Consider the following 21,073-nt stretch of genomic DNA (forward strand, 5'->3'; position numbering starts at 1 on the left):
AGTTCTTTGATAGAACCAAAAAATTCTCTTAAGAGAAGCCGACCCCTCAACTTTTTTCAAAGATTTTGAAGTCACTTCTGTCACTTTAAAAATGATCACTTGATCAGGTGTAACAAGTGATAGCTTGAGCTTAATGTCATCTCATGTAAAAAGCAGGTTCTTGCTCTCCAAATCAGTTTCAAAAGGTGCTGTCAGTTTTCTTTCACTAAAATACGATGTTTTCTCGAGTGAATGTGGTATGTAACTAATAAAAATGGAGGGGTGATTCAATGAGGAGAGTACGACTCAGTTTCTCAATTATTTTCACAAACTACGTGCGATTCAAGTCTTCAGGAACTATGTTTTAACCGATGTATTGAATGTCGTGTTTTGAACTGTACTTACTGAAACATGACTAAAGAGTCCTAAACATGTGTTAAAATAAATATTGAAAGGGTGCCATGCTTTTCAATGTTTTTTTGTACTAAATACTATGTTATTGATATAATGGCCGAATGTATAGAATGTTGCTGGAATTCATCTGATAAGAGAACGAGAGATTTTATCACTTTGTTAAAATTGAAATATGATTATACTCTATACAAAATTACTTTTTACTTGGGATGGACATGCGCAGCAGAGAAGGCATACAGCGGCAGGGATACAACGGCAACGGCTGGTTGTGTACCGACCAGTGTTCTCTAATTTTCCAGTGAGCATTCAAGGGCTCATGTTAAACTTAGGAAGTTTTCTCTCTGCAATCACAGACTCGACTGACTCTATTCGACAAATTGACAACTGCGCTACCACCTATGACTATCCATCTCTGTAATTGGCTGATCTCCCTCCATTTCTCTGCGCCGCGAATTCCTCCAAGTCTGAAGTAATTTTGTATTGAGTATATTTTATTACTCAACTTCAAGTGAGAATGCATTAAATCTGCCCACTCTAGAAATCTAATATATCTGTTATCAATTAAATATTGATGATTATAAAATCATTATGAGATAATTGAGTAATTTGCCTGCATAGAAAGAGACAATGAAGTTGTATGGTCTGAGCATGAATGGTCTGAAACATGGTCTGAAACATGAGTACAGAATGGTCTGAGCATGGGCAATAATTTGAACCGTGCACATTCAAATTCCTACTGCACTTTGAAAAACCCGTGTACTTCTGTTGAACCAGGAACCAGGGGATTGATGAACATTTCTATGGTATACAATGGATCAACTGGCCTAGTGATGCAACATCTTTTATTCAAGAAAAGTCCGGAGGCCAAGTGTCTAAATAGTTCCTATACGAAAAATGAACAGCATTGTTACAAACTTCGTGAATGCGGTTGAATGACCTTGCAATGAATAAGACTTGAGTGTTTCAATAGTTTGTTCAGTGATCTTCGTTTCCCTGAGATCGGTGATCGAGAGTAAATATTGACGCCAGGTGGGACATTCGCCCACCACTCCCACCCATTCAATATCTGGCCGCAGAGATGAAACGATTCCTCTCAGTAAACAACCTCCCTCATTCGAGGAAATGTACAACCAAAGGTGTCTCAGATGAAGAAGTGTTTTGTACTATACTTGTTTGTAAGAGCTTTCCATGTTTATCTTTAGTTTGTAACTAGTAATTGATAGAGTAACTATAAATAATTATAGTAATATAGTTAATTGGGAATCAACCCAGTCAACATTTCCAGATGTTACTGGAGGTAACTGGAGTGTTTTCGAGTTACATTGGAGTCATCTTCAACAATTACTCATAAACTGTGCCAATACGATTGGCTCAAATTTTATTCGAATAATTGAACTTGTTACAGTTATTTCACAAACTCTCCTCCTTCTTTTTGATAATAATATAATAATCCAATTTATATTTTTTATGATAGTTATTCCTTTTATAATAAATCATAATAAAGTATATTATATTCCATCTCAAATAGTTTCATCAATATGCATGCCTTGATTAATCTGGTTCATGGTTTATCATGTATGTAAGAATAGGGAATATTCCTCTCAAATTAACAAAAGCATTTATGGAAAATGCTCCTCTGGGAAATTCCTTCTAAATATCACCCTGATTTACACTCAGAGGAAAACATTTCAAACAATAAAACTTATCTACCCATATCTAATACTTCTACATCATTTATTCTCGGACGCCTTTCGAATTTACAGATCTCAAAGATACTTTTGTAACAAATTCTGTGCCTCGATTTGTATTCCATTCATTTTTGGAGGGCGTGATTTATGTTTTGGTGAAGATGAAGAGGGTTCGCTAAATGTGCGGCTGATATTGGAATGTGGTAAAACTTATCCGAGTGGACAGCAGAGGACCAGCAGCACAATACTCGACTACACACTGTGGTTCCATAGACAATATGGTTACTTTTTTCCATTCTTTGCTCTATGTCACGCCTCACACGTTGAGCCAGGGGTCGCAAGGAAATGACAAAGGACGAAAACACCTGCAAAGGTCGCTGGCACTGGGTTTGCGATGTTCCCTTCAATACCATCCAACCACAATCTGATGCACTCAATGGACAACAAAACGTCCACCCGCCTATCCAATTTGAACTGGGTCTCTATTCACTATAACTATTCACTTTTGTCAACAGATTTCAGACTTGGTAACAGCTATCAAAGATGAGTGGGCTCAACCTCGATTCCGTATTTACTCTGCAGAAAATAATAATATCTGCTGCACAAGCTTTCATGGACCAACAAATATCTTGTGAGGAATAAACCATTACGAGTAGCTTATATGCAGCATCTAAACTGCAGATTCAATGACAATGGAATACATATAATATTTGGATGAATAATTGAATGAATAATTCGATCGTGGACTTTTTGTGTAATGACGTTGAGTTCTCTTCAATTCAGTGCATCTCTCATAATGAAAACGATATCATGAGACATACAATCATAGTTTATTTACTATGGCTATAAATAATGTTTGAGCTTTCAATGAAAATATAAAAAATACTGCAATATCTCTGCAATTATTCTCTCAAAGAAAAAATATATGCCTCAAGCTCTCTGAGTAGAAAATCGAATTCAAGTATAAAATGATAATTCAAGTCGAACTTATAGATAGTTGGCTGGAGATAAAGTTCAGAACTCGAGAGGAATTCATTCAGAATTCACATTCTTTTCAGGAATAACTTGGAATTCACGGGAAGAAGTATTGGAATAGGATTGTTAGATTAGAGCTGGATTCGCACATAGCAGTGACAGTGAACAGTGAAAATATGATTGTCAAGAGCTCTAATAACTATTCTCACTCAGCCTGACCGATTGATTATGAATAACACCATTAGAAGCCATGAGAATATTATATTTTCACTGTTTACTACTGCCACTGTTGTGTATGAATCCAGCCTAGTAGAGTAGCTCAACATCACATACTTTTCAGATATATATTTTGATATTTTTAATCATCTACCTTCAAATATATCAATATATACCAGTGAAAAAAGCATTTTTGCAAGTATATTTGAAGCAGAATGGAAAATATTCATAAGGTTGATGGTTGATGGATTATATTCATGGAACCCTGAAATATATGGAAGAGGTCACCCTGCCCTATGCACTCATCAAACTGTTTCCTCCTGGATCAGGGTGGTCTCCTTGTCCTTTCAAGTAAGCTCAGAATAACATGCGACCAACAATACCACTATTTCACACATTTCTTCGTAGAGCTGCAACTGGAGATAGACCGACCCACTCCACTGATTGGCTGTGCTTTATTGACGTTGAAAGTGAGAAGGAACCATTGAAACCACTTCATCGTTGAATGTGACCAGTTCCAGCATTATTCATGCTGTTCAGTTGAATCGGTATCGATGCTCGAAAGCATGAAATTAATTACTTCTACAAATGTACAAATGGGACGGTTTCTCTTTTCAAGATCCAAGATTTGACTTTGTTCGACGTGGCTTGTAAGTATTGGCTGGTATTGATAATCTTTTTCTAACGGCCTTTATTGGACACTTTTCCACTCTCTTTCGACTGATTCCATTTGGCAATATTTCAGGGTGCTCAAGACATTTCACCAGAGAAATATGCTTTTGATCAAAGTTTATCAGGTAGGAGATTGCAATATTTGAGTTCTAGAGCTGGCACGTTCCGTTTTATCATCTTCAATCTTCTATATAATAAGAGAGAGTAGGGTTGTGTTTGTTCGTGTGTTCGTGTGTTCGTTTGTTCGCATCAGAACATGTCAACTTGTGGATTGTATACCGGAAAAACGGGAATGATTTGGATCTTCAAATTTTGCACATAGATTCTAAAAAATAATATCAATCTCGTGCACCTGGAAGCCCAAATTTCAATTCTCCATCTAGATTTTCCAGAATTAATGATCAAATTTCATTAATGGTACAAACGATTTCATAAAAAAATTAAAAAATCACCATATCATGTGGTCGAAATTAAAAAAGGAACATCTGTTCCTATTAATGCTTTCTACCTGATACCACTTAACCTCAATAATATAGTTTTGATAATTGATAAATATTTTTAATAATAATAATGATAATATTTCTATTATAAATATAATAATAGTATTGATTTGATAATCTATATATATAAAAGCGAAATGGCACTCACTCACTGACTGACTGACTCCCTCACTCACTCACTCACTCGCAGAACTAAAAATCTACTGTACCAAACACGTTCAAATTTGGTAGGTATGTTCAGTTGGCCCTTTAGAGGCGCACTAAGAAATCTTTTGGCAATATTTCAACTCTAAGGGTTATTTTTAAGGGTTTAAAGTTCGTCTTTTATCATGTATATTCTTCTTCTCCCAGTCTCTCAATTATAATTGAAATTTCCATATCATATGTTACTATAGAACTATAATCTAGATAGAGTACCTCTTCGAAACAGTTGTTAACTGGCAACTAAATTAATAATTTTGTCAGGTTGGCATCAAGTTGAGTTTACTTTGTTAGGTTGGCACCAAGTTGAAGATTTAAATGAATTTATCGCGGAAAAATTTATTGGGCACTGCTACTTCAATCCTGGGAATATTATATTATTAGCCGTCAGGCTCGCTTCGCTCGCCATATCCGTTTAGCCAGACGTTTAGTCTGGACCCCCGACTGGATTGTCCTAACATATGATAAAAATGCTCAAATGAAAAATGCAGGCGAGCGAAGCGAGCCTGCTGATCTCATTCCTGGACGATCCAGTCGGGGGACCAGGGGGCGGAGCCCCCTGGCTAGACGGATATGGCGAGCGAAGCGTGCCTGACGGCTAGTTAATAAATATTTTTATTTTCACAAACTCTGTATAATAATATGGTGAATGTGAAACAGCTGCATCGAAGAAATTATCTCAAAAACATATGTTCAGAAAAAACATAGTTTCGAAACTTCGTATTCCTGATGCAATGCTTAAGGTGCGTACAGACTTTCGCTCTGCTCCGCAACCGAACGTCACTCCAGCAGAGTGATTGATGATCGACCGGGGAGCAAGAGTAGTTCGACCGGGGAACGCGAGATCTAACATCTTCCGTAACGTTCATGATGGGTGCGTGGGCGGTCCGACTGTAGTTCGATGGTGGTACGAAGGCGGTACGAGGGCGGTACGAGGGAGGAGCGTGCTCGGTGCGGGTTGGAAGCACGAATATGTGTACGCAGCTTTAGGCCTACACGTGGCAAGGATTAATTATTTTTCAGCTAGATCAGTTTTTTGATACAAAGTGCTAAATTTATAACCGTCTACAGTTTCATCAATGCTGTATCGGTAATATGAAAACGCATGCAGTTAATATGTCTTTGAATAAAGGTGTTGATATTTACATAAAGAAATTATTCTCTTCCATTTTCATTTAATTAAAATTCCTAAATTATTCGAGCCCTGATAGAATGACTGACTCACTGTACAGTCAGTCGAAAATTTTAATACTGGAATGAGGGGTATTTTGGCAAGCTGAGCAAAGAAATAAGGTCATATGCACCTTTTCGTTATATCTTCAAATGAAAAATGAGTTTTGTGGGTTGTCAAAACTCCCTCTGAAAGGGAAACTACTCAACTTACTCTATCTTTTAGTAAAATACAATGATCAACCATCCATCAATCATCTTCTATACTATGTAACGTATCAAAATCTGATGGGTAAATAAAATCCCTTCTTGAAAGAAATTTATAGGTCTAAGTGGAATAATAGGCTAATATCGCCAAATGCCATAACGTTTTTAAAGATTAGATAATATTAGGTATCATGGCTAAATTTATAACGGCCGAATAGAAATGGAAATAATTTGCTACTTATATAATATTATATAAAGTATTGAAAATTTGAGGTTAGGCGTAAAATATCTATTGATCGGCGACCTAATGATCGATTGAGTCATATGACGTAAAATCTAGCCAGGCACCTTGGCAGAAATTTATTGTAATTAAATGGTATGCAACTATAGAGGAATTAAAAATGCACATGGCTAATTGTTGTAAAGTGAGAAACAACCTATAATCATTAGAAAATTATATTGCATGTAAAAAATGTACTAAAAACCCAAGATAAATATAAATTAATGTATTAAGGAAGTAGGAGTTTCGTAGGCGCATGTATACTGTAACAAATTTGCATGAACCAATCAAATGGTAGCAATTGATGAGCGGTGTGAGCCGATTCAAATATATTTGTATATATTTCTATAAATGATAAGAGTCTATGAATTATTGTTGTTCAGTTTATGTTTTGGATATGGCCCAAAGACAGATATAATGTCAGATGGGTGACATAAGTAATAATTTAATAGATTGGCACGAACTATTTGAGCCTTGAATGGCGAAGTAACGAATTATTTAAATTTTATGGAAATTTGCAAGTCAGAAATGAAAATTGTGAAAAAGAAAGTAGAACTTGCCCACTTGCCTGCCAACCACTACCATGGAATGTCACCAAAATTTGTAGAGCACAATATCTTTTACTGTACCTTTTTAATGACTTAAAGTTAAATCAAATTATTAATTTTTCAGAAGACTTTGTGATGCTATAGTAAAGCAAAAGTCATTTAAATATTTTTTAATCCCTTGGAAGAGACGACTTCGGCCACCAATAATCCAGGACTACCAGGAATTCGGATTGCCATCAGCAACATATAAAAAATCCAGCCCGTGAGTGATAAATAGTTGAAATAAGGATAGGGCGCCCTCAGTGCTTCAAGTGAAATAAGAAATAAAAGCTAGCTTGTCGGAAAGGTTTTAAAAAATTAATAAAAATACTTGCGCAAGTCTTAAAAATGGTATAAGAAATATTTTATGGAATAGGAACGAGTCAATTTATATATCAAAGGATACACCAATTGAAAGAATATTAAGTTCTAAGCTAATAATACTAATGTTCACATGATCATTGATTTTATAATATCATTTGTAATAATATAATGTAGCTCTGGTTCATTGGATAAATTGATTTATCTAATTCCATCAGGTGCCGAATCTTGCACCCTGATATATATATATATATATATAATATATATATATATATAATATATATATATATATATATTTATTGGAAACTGTAGAAATTAATATATATTTGATTGTTGATTTGTCAATTTATCATGCTCTGATTTGGGAAGTTAATATATAAAGTAGGATTGTCCAAATCGTCAAGCAACAGCAAGTTGATGTCAAAGCTACATGCAGATAAATGCATAATATGCATTAGGATATATGCTTCATATTATGATCAATGAAGTGAAAAGCACATGGTAAAGTTTCGTGCTATAGAACTAGAAAATAGTACTGATCTGTGATATTTTATTTGATTTCGTTTCTTGTTTCATTGTATATTTGTTGCTCTATATATTTTTCTATATTTACCTAGCTTTGAGATTATTTGTTTAATATATGTATCAAATTTTTCATGGTGTACCATTCATTTTATTCCCCAATACCATAGGATATAAATTATATTTATATATATATATATATATTTTTATAAATTATCAGTATTAAATTATTATGAGAGCTCCGGAATGAGCCTATTAGGATCTTGGAGAAATTATAGCCTAGAAAACCACGACCAGATTTTATAATTGTTAATTCTCATGCTCTACCGATTGACGCCAAGCAGGAGGCTAAGCGTTATTCCATCAAAAATAACGTGACAACTATAATAAAGGAAAGAACTGGATTATACACGTATACAGGTGTAAAGTACAGGAAAATTATGTTCGACGCATCATCACGTCTGAGCTACTGGACTGATTTACTTGAAATGCTTCATTTAAATACTTTATAAACCGAGGATTCTTATAGGCTTATTTTCAATTCTTCTAGATTTAATTACGTCAAGTTTAAAAATAGAACCTTGCGAAGCACGGGTTCCCTGCTAGTAGAAAATAAATATATGAGTCGTCCATTCGTACAAAAATAGAATCTATTCTAATAGGCATTTAGGCTATTACTCCCTCAGATGACAGCTGCCTCCGCGGCTTGGCCTGGTAGGTTTGGTCTGTGAATGTGTAGTAGGCCTAATAGTATAACATTTGGTCCAATTGTTGCTCTGGCTTTAAAGTGAAGTCAGTATACGATTTGATGCATGGTTAACATGGTTACAGTTGGGACCTACTATATACTATACTGTCCTGTTACAGTGTCTTTTACTTAAACAGAAAAAGCTCAAATCTAAGTTTGAGAACTCAATCATTATTTTTACTTTATAGAGTTATGAATAGCTTCAAGAGGTAGACATCAATGCTTTACTGGACAATTCATAATCTTTTATTTTTAGTGATGTGAAATTAAAATGTTTATTGCTTCCAGGTTATTGAATGGAAAATCATCTCACAAATTTAAAATCCGTTGATTTGAATTTTAGAGTGTTCTGTGGTATCAGTGAATGTTAATATACCTATTAATGAAACATAGCTAACATTTTGATGATTTTGTATTCTCAATATATTGAGAAGAAGCCTGCTGCTCTTTTCTTGAAGTGACATTGTAAAATGAAATGTACCATATAGAATCGGCTTAATTATTTTCAATCAGCTTATTTCGCGACATTGAAATGGAATTGTCACAAATTTCTATGTTCTCTGTCGAGCTAGATTCGTCTAGGTACCTTTTTGACCTATTTTCGGCTATTCCATTGTTTGCCATGGAATCTTCTTATCATATTCTGTAGGATTATTACTGATAAACACGTCTTATTGTGGTTGAAAAAGAGGAAAAAGGTCGGAAATGAGGTGAGCTAGTCAGGTCGGCAGCTGCGTTGACGCTCGCTCAGTCGCTCAGCTTCTCTGTTCTGCGTCGCTCGTGTCCCGTCAACCAGCTGCCGATGGGTGGGCGAGGGCGAGGGCGAGGGCCCCCATCTGCGCATGTCTTACTCAAACTCGTGTAGGAATAAGGGCATGCCATCATCTGGAATCATAATGCAGATTTTGATGAAATAGACGCGACTTTGCTAACGAATCTACAAGATTCCAAAAACGGAAAATCCAATGTTTTGTTGGAAACACAGAGATATCAAATATCACGAAATAAATTATGTTTATAAATGAATGAACGAATAAATAAATTATTTATAATAATGTTTTTTTATCTATGATTATATGTTGTATGGAATGCATCTCAAACAAAATGAATCAATTTGAATTTGAAAGTATAAAAATGTACTGGATACCTACTCAAATGTTATACATGTATAACTTATTTGTTTATGTACAAACAAGTGGAAGTGAAAGTCGCGATCATGTGTTTTTTATGAAGATTACACCTTTAATATACAGGTTTAATAATGTGGTAACATTTCTAAACATGAACAATTTAACATTGAGTTGATTCAACAGGAAAACTTTATATTCAATATTGACATAGAATCTTATCCAAAGCACAGTATATCAGTGATAGCAGAGATAGCGTCTAAAGATGATCTTGGAAATAATTTTCAATTTTGAGTGAGGATGTAGGTCAACATACAAAAGAGTACAGAATATAAAGAGAATAAAAATCTCAGTACCCTTTTTTAAAATATTTTATCACAACATGTTTCGGTCATTTATGCCATTTTCAAGTGATATGAATTAAATAAATACTACTGGAAGATTCTTATTTTGATCATATGTTAGTGTATTCATATGTTTTTATGAACAAGGACTGTAAATTTTGGGTTTAAATTCGCATGATCCTATTAAAAATGGGGTTATTGGTGTCTAATTGGATTAAGTTTATTATTTTATCTTTGTTTAATTTTGCTGCTTTATAAATATGAAATTCTTCTTTGACATTCAGTTACAATAATAAACTTAATCCAATTAGACACCAATAACCCCATTTTTGATAGAATCATGCGAATTTAAACCCAAAATTTACAGTCCTAGTTCATAAAAACATATGAATACACTAACATATGATCAAAATAAGGATCTTCCAGTAGTATTTATTTATTTAATTCATATCACTTGAAAATGGCATAAATTACCGAAACATGTTGTGATAAAATATTTAAGAAAAAGGGTACTGAGATTTTTATTTTCTTTATATTTATATTACAAGTAGCCCTATACAGGAAAGAGATAAAAGAGATTCTTCACTAAATTATAACTGGAAATTCCTTGATTATCATAACATACACCGATTTCATCTGAAAAATAACTTCTATTTATAATCAGATGGGATTGATCAATTACAGTGAGAATGTATAATATCTGCTAATATTGTAAAAATTCAAATGAACTATTCAGATGGATCAGTGGGTGATATAAAAACCAACTTCGAAGTAGTAGAGTAGGATCGACCATTGTCTCTCATTCGTATAGCAATGAGCGTTTGATATTGAGCGATCGTACTCAATGGTTATCTCAAATGAATTGAGCAAGTGCACCAGAGACTCAGAGAGAGCCAGTTCAATCCCAGTTCAAAGCTGTTTATTCCTCAACACATTAATTGTTCAATATTTCAAAGAGTCTGAGAACTAGCGAATAGGCTTTGTTATACGCGGAATGAATAGATAAACCCATTTGGTAGAAAAACTATATCAAAAGAGCCAGAAATAAAAATTATAATTCGGAAAATATCCTACACACTCTTATAGAAAACTTCTATTCAGATACAGTAATAGCCTCCGATAGCAAATAATAAAGCTCGTAAAGGAGATAAAACTGAATGGATGGAATGAAGATGAGTCTTCTAGTCGATTTCCTCAGTGGAGAGATATGAAGACCGTTTTAAATTAATTAAAATACAATTTCGATCGGCAGCGTTGGAGATAAGGCTTACTGTTGCTTTGTCGAACGAGATTAGAGCGGATAATGAAGATGCTGCAGTAGGCAGTAATGTGACGGGGGAGGGTGGTCGTTGAGGGCAGGACGTGACTCGAGATAGGATGTGGATTGTGGAGTGTAGGGCTAGATCACAGAGAGCCTTTCCGTGTCCTGATAGCAGACGGAAAGATCGCGTCGTTTACCCGCTAATGACGCCTATTCATAACCGAACACGTGAAAACCTCTACCAATCGTCCGCATACTAATTTGACGGTATCTATCTCTAATGTGCACTATTAAAAATCCCCATTTTATTGGGAGGTGGCGAAAACGTATCTAGAGCAGCTACGGTGCAATCTTGTGCTTTTTATCGCTGTGCTGTAGGAAATAGCGAAGCCAACGATCGTGATAACGGACAAAACATCCGTTTTAAACCGTGGTGAATCGAATCTAACCACTATAAAAAATAGTACTGTGAAATTAAAAGTAAGAACGTTATCGTTTTGAAATTGATATAAAATTCACAGGCTGATCGAAAACCTGATCCAATAGATTCAAGATTCAAGATTCAAGATTCAAGATTCAAGATTTGATTCAAGATTCAATAGTGATTTACCAGAATGAAGATGGGAACTTTAAAATAGCTTTAAGATAGCTTGCTTTAAAACTAAAATTCAAATTTATAAGCTATAAGATTACAACACAAACAATAGACGAAATGCAATTGAGATACAGATAATACCGAATACGAATTGAATAATGATCAATCATTTTTCTCTAGTACCTACAATAAGAGATTCAATAATCTGTTATGTTATCAAAGTTTGCGAAATATGAAAATATTACTAGTATTTCTCATTTACTATTAATATTTCTATTATTATTACTATTAATATTTCTTATATTACTTATTTTCTATGTAAAATGGAGTTGTAGCTTGTGGATAGACTGTGAAATGACAAAATACCATAGCTAGGGTAAATACTTATTTCGGTTTGATTAGCATAAGTTGAAAGCTGCGCCAGTCCAGATTTCCTACGGATGAATTAGAATGAATTGAGCTGAAATGCTTGTCATCCCCGCCAAACGCCCTACTGTGATCGGTGCGACCAGACCGTCACTTGCTGTCCAGTTATCAGATGGAATGGGATGGGATACTTCCTATACTATCAAACACCATACAAACCCGACTACCCGACTTACCGGATTTAGCAACTATAGTGGCCACGTTATAATGGCAGTGGAGAAAGATAGTACAACGTTGCCGATCCACTGTCTTGTCAATGCCTTCTATGGTGGGTAACTGATGCCAAATAATACAAAATAAATATGATGCTAAATAAAACAATGTAGAATTTGACAACATATTTGTGTATTTATTCAATTGAGTAACTGATGCCCTCTATTGATGTAATATTAACTGTTCATTCTCCTTTAAAATAATCAATTATATTTTAATCAAGCAAAAAATTATATTTTTTCTCAATGATTTCATAATTGAGATAATTTTTTCTTGTTAATTAATTATATTTCTACATTGCTAAAAAACGATCTGGCAACAGAGCAAAGCGAGAAAGAGATATCGCTATCCGCTTTGTTGAATGATAGACAAGAATAACAATACAATTGCTAATCAAACACTGCCATTATAACGTAGACCCCACTATAGTAACCGTTTCCGCAATTCATTTTCTCTTGGAATACCAACATTTTAAAGCGACAGAAAACTAGCCTAGTTTTTCTAATTCCGAATAGAATCCCCTATGAAACCTACTGTCAAATTATTCTTGTAAAAGAAATATACATTTGTTTTCATAATTTTCACCAACTCTGTAGAAAAGTAGCGTAAATGATGCAAATCCAGCTTGTCTCTTGTCTGTTCTTCTGTGCCCCAATAAATTAATGTAATTTGCTTCCCGCATAGAACAACATCTAATCTAGATGGCTGTATGACTATGATATAATAATATCCCAGCCCTGGTAAGATATTTATCTCGGACCACTCCCGTGTTTCGGATGGACACGTTAAGCCGTCTGCTGCCTAAAAAGCAGTCGTTAGGTTATGTCAGAGGCCCTGAAATTGATCAGTTGCGACCTGAAAACTCTGACACCATACCTGAGCCAGCCAGGTCACTCGACATTATTATAATTTATATAAATATATAACATAATAATTATGATAAAGTATAATAATATAGGCTGATATAACTGATATTATTTATATATTAATAGTCTAGTAGATAATATTACTAGCCTTATATTAAGTCTCAATATTTCATTAAGACTTAATGAAATCTTGAAGAATTCAAAATAGACCTAAATTTAAACCTTTATCATCGGCAAATGAAGAATCTATATGAAGAATTCCTAGTTAATCAGTAGTTCAGATGTGATGATGAGTCATTCATGAATTTCCTATCCCCTACTATACGTGTATAAATTGGCATGTTAACATGGCATTTGGCATTATACACTATACGTGTATAATATTGGCTCAAGCCGATTGGCTCAAGTATAGTACGGTATTGGAAATTCATGAATGACGACGCATCATCACGTTTGAACTACTGATTAACTTTATTTATTTATTGATATACATATACATATAAAGGCTCACAGACAATACCATGAAGAGCCTTTTTTACACATTTAATAGATAACCATACTACATAATAATGAAAACTTAAAAGATGAAAAATATTATGGAAAAAATAAAGAAGAGAATAAGATAAAAAGTAAATCAAAAATTGAAATAATAATGAAGATAAAGAAAACAAAAAGAGTTCCAGCCAGAGCTCATAACATTTCATGACTCAAACAAGCTACAAGATAAATTCATTCCACAATTTTTCTTAAAGACATTAAATGAGTTCGAAAACGGATCTATATGTTCATTCAAAGTATTATATAATCTTGGACTTTTAATAAGAAACGAATTATAGTGATGAGTAGTTCTCACAAAAGGGATGTTGAACAATATATTTTTTCTAGGCCTAGCATAAGGTACATTGAAATTCAATAAATTTATGAATGATGGAATATGAACTTTATGATTTAAAATGTTGAATAATAGCAATAGAGCATTTACAGATCTGCGTAATTCTAGAGAGTGTACTTCAAATATCGATCTTAACTCACTAGTTGGAAAATTAAAGGGACAAAAGCAATTAAATTTTTTTATGTATGAATGTCTCAGAATTCTATTTTGAATTTTTTCAATTTCATGAATGTCTGTCACATTATAAAACCCCCAAACTACTGCAGCATATTCAAGTTTACTGCGAACTAGTGCATTGAATATTCTTAAACAAACATCACAATTAGTGAATGGTTTGGTATTGCGAAATATAAAACCCAGTAATTTATTAGCACTACCTAGGGTATAGTTAATGTGGCTTTTGAAATCAAGCCTTGGGTCCATGATAACTCCAAGATCTCGGATGTTATTAACACACTCAAGATTGTCACCTCCCAATGTAAATGGTGCTGAAAATTCATCTGCCTTGTATACACCATGAATTTAGTTTTAGATACATTCAACTTGAGTCTGTTCTGACAAAACCACTCGATTAAGATCGTCCTGCAATCTGACACAATTATCAATGCTTTTTATTGACCTGTAAAGTTTTACATCATCTGCAAATATCAGGATTTCAGATTCTTTAATGCAATCAGGGAGATCATTAATTAAAAGAAGAAACAAACGAGGTCCAAGATTAGATCCTTGTGGGACTCCGGTGGGGTTATCATAGTTTTCAGATGTGTGATTATTGTACTTCACTTGGGAAACTCTATCAACCAAATAGCTACGAAATAATTCAATTAAGTCAGGTGAAAACTCGTACATAATTAATTCATCTAATAATACATTAAAATTAACTGAATCAAATGCTTTCTTGAAATCTAAATATATTACATCTACACGGCCTTGCATGTCAAGGTGAGAGGAAACAAACTGTGTGAAAGTCAGCAAATTACTCACAGTTGATCTACTGGGCATGAAGCCATGTTGAAAAGGGGTTATTACATGCTTCACATGATCAAAAACTATTCTGTATAGAGCAGATTCAAAGACCTTATCAGGAGAGTCCAAAATAGAAATAGGTCGAAAATTGGAAATTATATTTGGTTGACATGATTTGAAAACTGGTGTTATACAGGCAGTTTTCCATTTCGTGGGGTATTTATTAGTTTTCAAAGATAAATTGAAAATAATTCGCAGTGGTTCAATAAGTATATTCTTACAACTCTTTATAATGTAGGCAGGAACGCCATCAGGTCCAACTGAACGCGTAGCCTTAAGTCCACCAACTGCGGAATTGACTTGATTGGCTGAAAGGTATGGAATGGTCAGTACTGGTAAATCGAAATAAATTACGATTACTGTTATTGCGGTTTACATGTTGAGCAGCAGCATTATCGCGATCACCTCCTATGACATCATAGATGGATGAGAAATAATGCGCAAATGCCTTTGGCACATCAGCACCAACATACTTAACCCCATCCATTTCCAAACAATCGCCCTTTGATCTAGATTCCTTTTTACTACCAATATAGTTCAAGAAATGTTTAATATTCGAATCTATATTACTCTGTAGTTTAGCTATATAGTCTTTATAAGAATTATTGATTCTAATTTTAATAGTGGCTCTCAGTTCAACAAATTTACTACGGTAATATCTGGAAAAAGTCATTTTTCGTGCACATTTTTTTTCTGCTTGATTAATTGAATAATATCTCTAGTTGGCTAAACCATGAGGGGAATTTAGATTTAATTATTATATTAGATTCCAAACTTGGAATTCTTCATATAGATTCTTCATTTGCCGATGATGGTTTAAATTTAGGTCTATTTTGAATTCTTCAAGATTTCAAATTTCTAATTTCTTCTTCTTCTTCTTCTTCTTCTTTCTTCTTCTTCTTCTTCTTCTTCTTCTTCTTCTTCTATCTATAAAAGGGTAAGCCCCGACAGACTGAAATCACACCACAGCCCAAACTACTGAGCCTAAAAACTTGAAATTTTGCACAATTGTTTATGGTAGCCTCAAAACATCCACTAAGAAAGGATTTTCAGAAATTTGCCCCCCTGAGGGAGCTGGGGCCCCCCAAAATTTTTTTATTTTTTAACCGTTCATTTCACAGTAAAGTCATAAGGAACCTTTTTGTTCAGCTACGAAAAAAATAGATCTATGCAGAAAAATTCTGATCAGGAGCACAGGGGGGTTCAGGAGAGGGCATTTTTTGAGAATTTTGATGTAAAATCACACTACAGCTCAAACTAATTGGCCTACAGACTTAAAACTTTGCACAAATATTCTTCAAACAAGCTAGACGCGCACTAAGAACGGATTTTGAGATATTTTGCCTCTAAGGGTTTCAAAGGATGAAAAAGGATCCTATTAAGTAAGGTTATGAACATGGTAATGTGAACGCCATATGGAACTGAGATAATTGACACATGATATTCTAACATATGTTGTAATCATTGGAAAGCTTAAAATAATTTTGTCAATCAGCTTATCAAATTAATTTAGCGCGAGCTTGCCACGTGTGTATTCCATTGTTGTATGCTTAGCCACGCAGTTCAGATTGCGCCTTCTATCAGCTGTATGGAGTCATATACATTCCGATTGGAAAAGAGCACATAGATTTTCTTTGGTTAGGAATTTTTTGATAATTATTTTTTCAAATTCAAATTTTATTGCTATCAACAATCACATTGAAAACTTTCTTAATATACAACAAGATTACAAACATATACCTACATTTATTTGTAGCACGGCCAGAAAAAGACAAATTTGAGTACTAGCTGTGAGTTCATTAAATATAACTAGCATATTATTTTTGTTAATATTTTGTGAATAAAAAGTACGAGTTGATGAGAGATGTGAGTAACTCCTTATATTTGATCCAAATGGTTTTTCATATTGTAGTAGTCGGGGTCACTGCAATCAAAAGTTTTTTATTCTGTGGCTAATAAATTTCATACGTATTGATTGTCCATAATGTATCCAGTGTCCATAATGGAAGTGATTGAACTACTGAAAATTAATGGCTTACTGGTCCCTCATAGAATTTATAGTATTCCTGGTGATTGGGTCTTTTTTTCAGCGTTCACTATTAATAATAAAGCTTTATTTATAAATAGCTTACCCGGCGAACTTCGTACCGCCAAAATGTCAATGTATCTCATGTCACACTTAACTTTATTTGGTGAATCATGAAATTTATCTGACAATCAATATTTTCATTCACATCTCAATACGGACTTCCTATATGCTTAGTCATGCAGCATTCATTATTCCGAAAACATATTCTTCTCAATCAATTGGTAATAATATCTATTAGTAAAGTGTTGATTTAAAAAAATAGATGGGTTGAATCAGTGTTTCAAAGATGAATTCAATGTTTTCATGGTTGTTGATTGTCAATAGATGGTCCAGGAAAAAAGCGATGCACGATGAATCACACAGAATTCCATATTCTTTCCATCTTCCATTTCAGGATGAATATAAGCTAAGCGAAATTCAAATAAATTGTAAATTATCCTCTCATTCTTCAGTTATCAATGAATGCAATATGAACAACTCTCTTTCATTAGGTGAATAATCTTTTTTCAACATTTTCCAGTTTCTCAATGATAGGGGAGTGTAATTATCTGTATAAGTCTTCTAAGGAACCATTATCTATACAGCTGGTACCAATCAACTACACTTCAACTCCAAACTTCCACAGGGTGACATGTTTATTACAGCTGGTAACTCTAGATGCTGGAATCATATTATCATATTATCATGATCATCTTTCCGTTCTTCAGTAGCCGCTCGGCCGACAATTTCGAAAACATAGGTCTGTAAAATAGATTAATAAATAATTATTATTAGCCACCCTAATAAAATTTCTGTTCAGAAACCATCCCCAATATTCACACAATATATTCCCAAAGTTACATGCCGTTATGTCAAGTAGTTTTCAAGTCTATAGGGAACAAACATACATTCATCTTTATCTATATAGATTTACATTCAAATGAAAGCCTCTCTAAATGGAGGTAGAATGATAAGGTTGATAATTTTCAGTTCTGTTGTTTTAACATTTTTTTTCAAATCACTTTCAAAAAGTTCATGTAGTACTACACCTACTATTGTTTTTGAGCCACTTCAGGCGCTATCATAGTTTCACCACTATTCTGTTCCACAGTCCTATCTCTTGCAGTCGTTAACTATATATCTATAATTATTAATAGACTAAAGAACTGGCTTATACACGTACGGGACAGGGAAATTATGTTTGACGCATCATCACGTCTGAACTACTGGACTAATTGACTTGAAATTTCGCATATAGATTCTTAATTAACCAAGGATGGCTATAGGCCTATTTCCAATTCTTCAAAATTTCCTTACGTCAAGTTTTCAGTTTGTCAAGTTTAAAAATAGATCCTTGCGGAGCACGGGTTCCTGCTAGTTCGTGTATGAGCCTATCCAGCTCTTTCTTATACATGGTTTATAGAAAAACCAAATTACTTACAGTTGATGTTGTTTAGTCATCTAATTTGTCGTCTCAGGCAGTTTTTTACATAATTGATAAATTTAAATATGTGCGCCTTTAGTCGTTCGACAAAATATCCAAACGATAATCAATTTCTCTCTAAACATTCGCTAACATTTCATTGGTTATGGTTGTCATTGCTTCATTAATCCTGTTTTTAAGTGGTTCAGGTAGATTTTTTCTTGTAAATTTACATAAAAAACATTGTTTATTCACAAGAAATCGCGAACTGAACCACTTTAAAACAGGATTAAAGAACCATAATCGGAGAAATGTTATCGAATGTTAAGAGAGAAATTTATTATCGTTTGGACATTTGTCGAGCGAATAAGGGCACACTTATTGAAAGTTATTAATCATGTAAAAAAACTGTTTCAGACGACAAATTAGGTGAATAAAAAACATTAACTGTAAGTAATTTGGTTTTTCTTTAAACAATGTTTGAAACCGCACCATTATTTTATGATAACCCTGTATTATAAATATTGGGGCACCGAGCTTCGCTCTGGAGCACAAAAGCAAAGAAGCATAGTTTATATTCAGCCTATTTCTTCATTGATACACAGAAACAGAACACAATTCTGAAAGAATGATTGGGGAAGGACAAACAGGAACAGCCCAAAATTGTTTTTTCCCTTAATTTTGATTCATACACTATAAATAGTCCAAAAAGTAGGTTATGTTCCATACACTTTTGAATTCAAGTCCAATTTTCAGTCCAAACTTCAAAAATATAAAAATACGAATTTAGATTGTTCACAAACCAAATTGAATAATAAAATAACACTCACTATAATTCAAAACTGTAAAATAATGATTAACTTTGAAAATTTTGATATACTATGTTTGCTATGAATAAAAATAATGCGGCTATTTGTTAATATGAATAAGAAATAATCGATCTTGGATAAAATCATATCTTTGATCATGTCGAAAAATCAGATATTTTTTGATCAAGTAGATTTATTTCTTGCCAGATAATATTTCTTGTTAGATCAGTTGATTGATTGCAATAGTTCAACAGCTGAACATAATATTCTGTCCCACTCCCACACACGCACTCGCATCTTCCATCATCGACAGACGATGAAATTATCAGTTGTTTTTCTAAGGATGAATAATAATAAATTATTATCCTTTTCATGTCATTTAGCGAGTTTTCCCAGGAATGAGACCCTGTGCAATTGTATTAACTATATCAAGAATATATCGAGAATCGTTAGAGCCATTTTCGAGATCACTTCTGGACATAAATAAATAAATATATACAGAAATTACTCGCTTGATATAATATAATATACATAATATATAATATATAATTATATAAATCGATTTTATCAGTAATTGGCAGTGCTAGTTATCCCATACTCATGTAACTAGAAATCGGTTCTACCAACCAGTGTCCTCGGTAGTATAGTGGTCAGTATCCCCGCCTGTCACGCGGGAGACCGGGGTTCGATTCCCCGCCGGGGAGGAATTTTTTTGCTCATGGATGAGAAAAATCTTTTGGAATGAGTTATAAAATTTCAGAATATTCATTTCGATTTCATGAATTTGATAACTCTATTGCTCTCTCAGGTTGAAAAATCTGTGAATCAATACTAGTAGCTCTGTGAACAGTAGACCTCGCGCAGTGATAAACCACAGCCACCTCTACTAATACTGTCCATCAGAGTAAATTCTGTCCTGTCCTGTCTGTCGGCGAGATATCGGTGTGAAAATGGCTGTTTGGGTTGGTGTATAGAATGCTAATAATCTGTTGTTAACAACTACTATCATCAAGCTGACAATGTTGAAAGCAAGGTCGGGAGAAAGTAATGATGTTACTTTGAGTGTTATCAATTACATGTGGGTCATTGCATTCAATTAATAATCCACTCGACAGCTGTTTTACTAGTAGTTCTGTGAACAGTAAACCTCGCGCAATTATAAACCACAGTCTTCTCTAATATTGTCCATCAGAGTAAATTCTTTCCTGTCCTGTCGTGACGGTGAGATATCATTGCATAAACGACTAATGGCTGTTTGGGTTGTATCGACAATGCTAATAATTTTATGTGAACAGCTTTGCTACTATCATCAAAAGCTTACCTAGTTGAAAGCAGAGAAAAGTCGGGAGAAAATACTATGCTACATCAAGTTATTAATTGCATGCCTCACTGCATGCAATAATTAGTCCACACAACAGCTGTGTTTCCAATAAATTACATTGAGATATTGAATTGCATGCGTCATTGCATGCAATTTATGATCCACTCGACAGCTGATTTATGATGAATAATATTATATAGTCTTATTTTTATTTTGGCGTAT

The 21,073-nt window shown here is 33.9% G+C and overlaps 1 non-coding gene across 1 annotated transcript; it reads left to right on the top strand.

Moving 5' to 3' along the window:
* The first annotated feature begins 20,162 nt into the window (after positions 1-20,162).
* On the top strand, positions 20,163-20,234 carry Trnad-guc. Its single transcript has one exon. It is a non-coding gene; the product is annotated as a tRNA-Asp (tRNA).
* The last annotated feature ends 839 nt before the right edge of the window (positions 20,235-21,073 follow it).

Source organism: Nilaparvata lugens, chromosome 1 (assembly GCF_014356525.2).
Source record: "Nilaparvata lugens isolate BPH chromosome 1, ASM1435652v1, whole genome shotgun sequence".
Classification (NCBI taxonomy): Eukaryota; Metazoa; Arthropoda; class Insecta; order Hemiptera; family Delphacidae; genus Nilaparvata; species Nilaparvata lugens.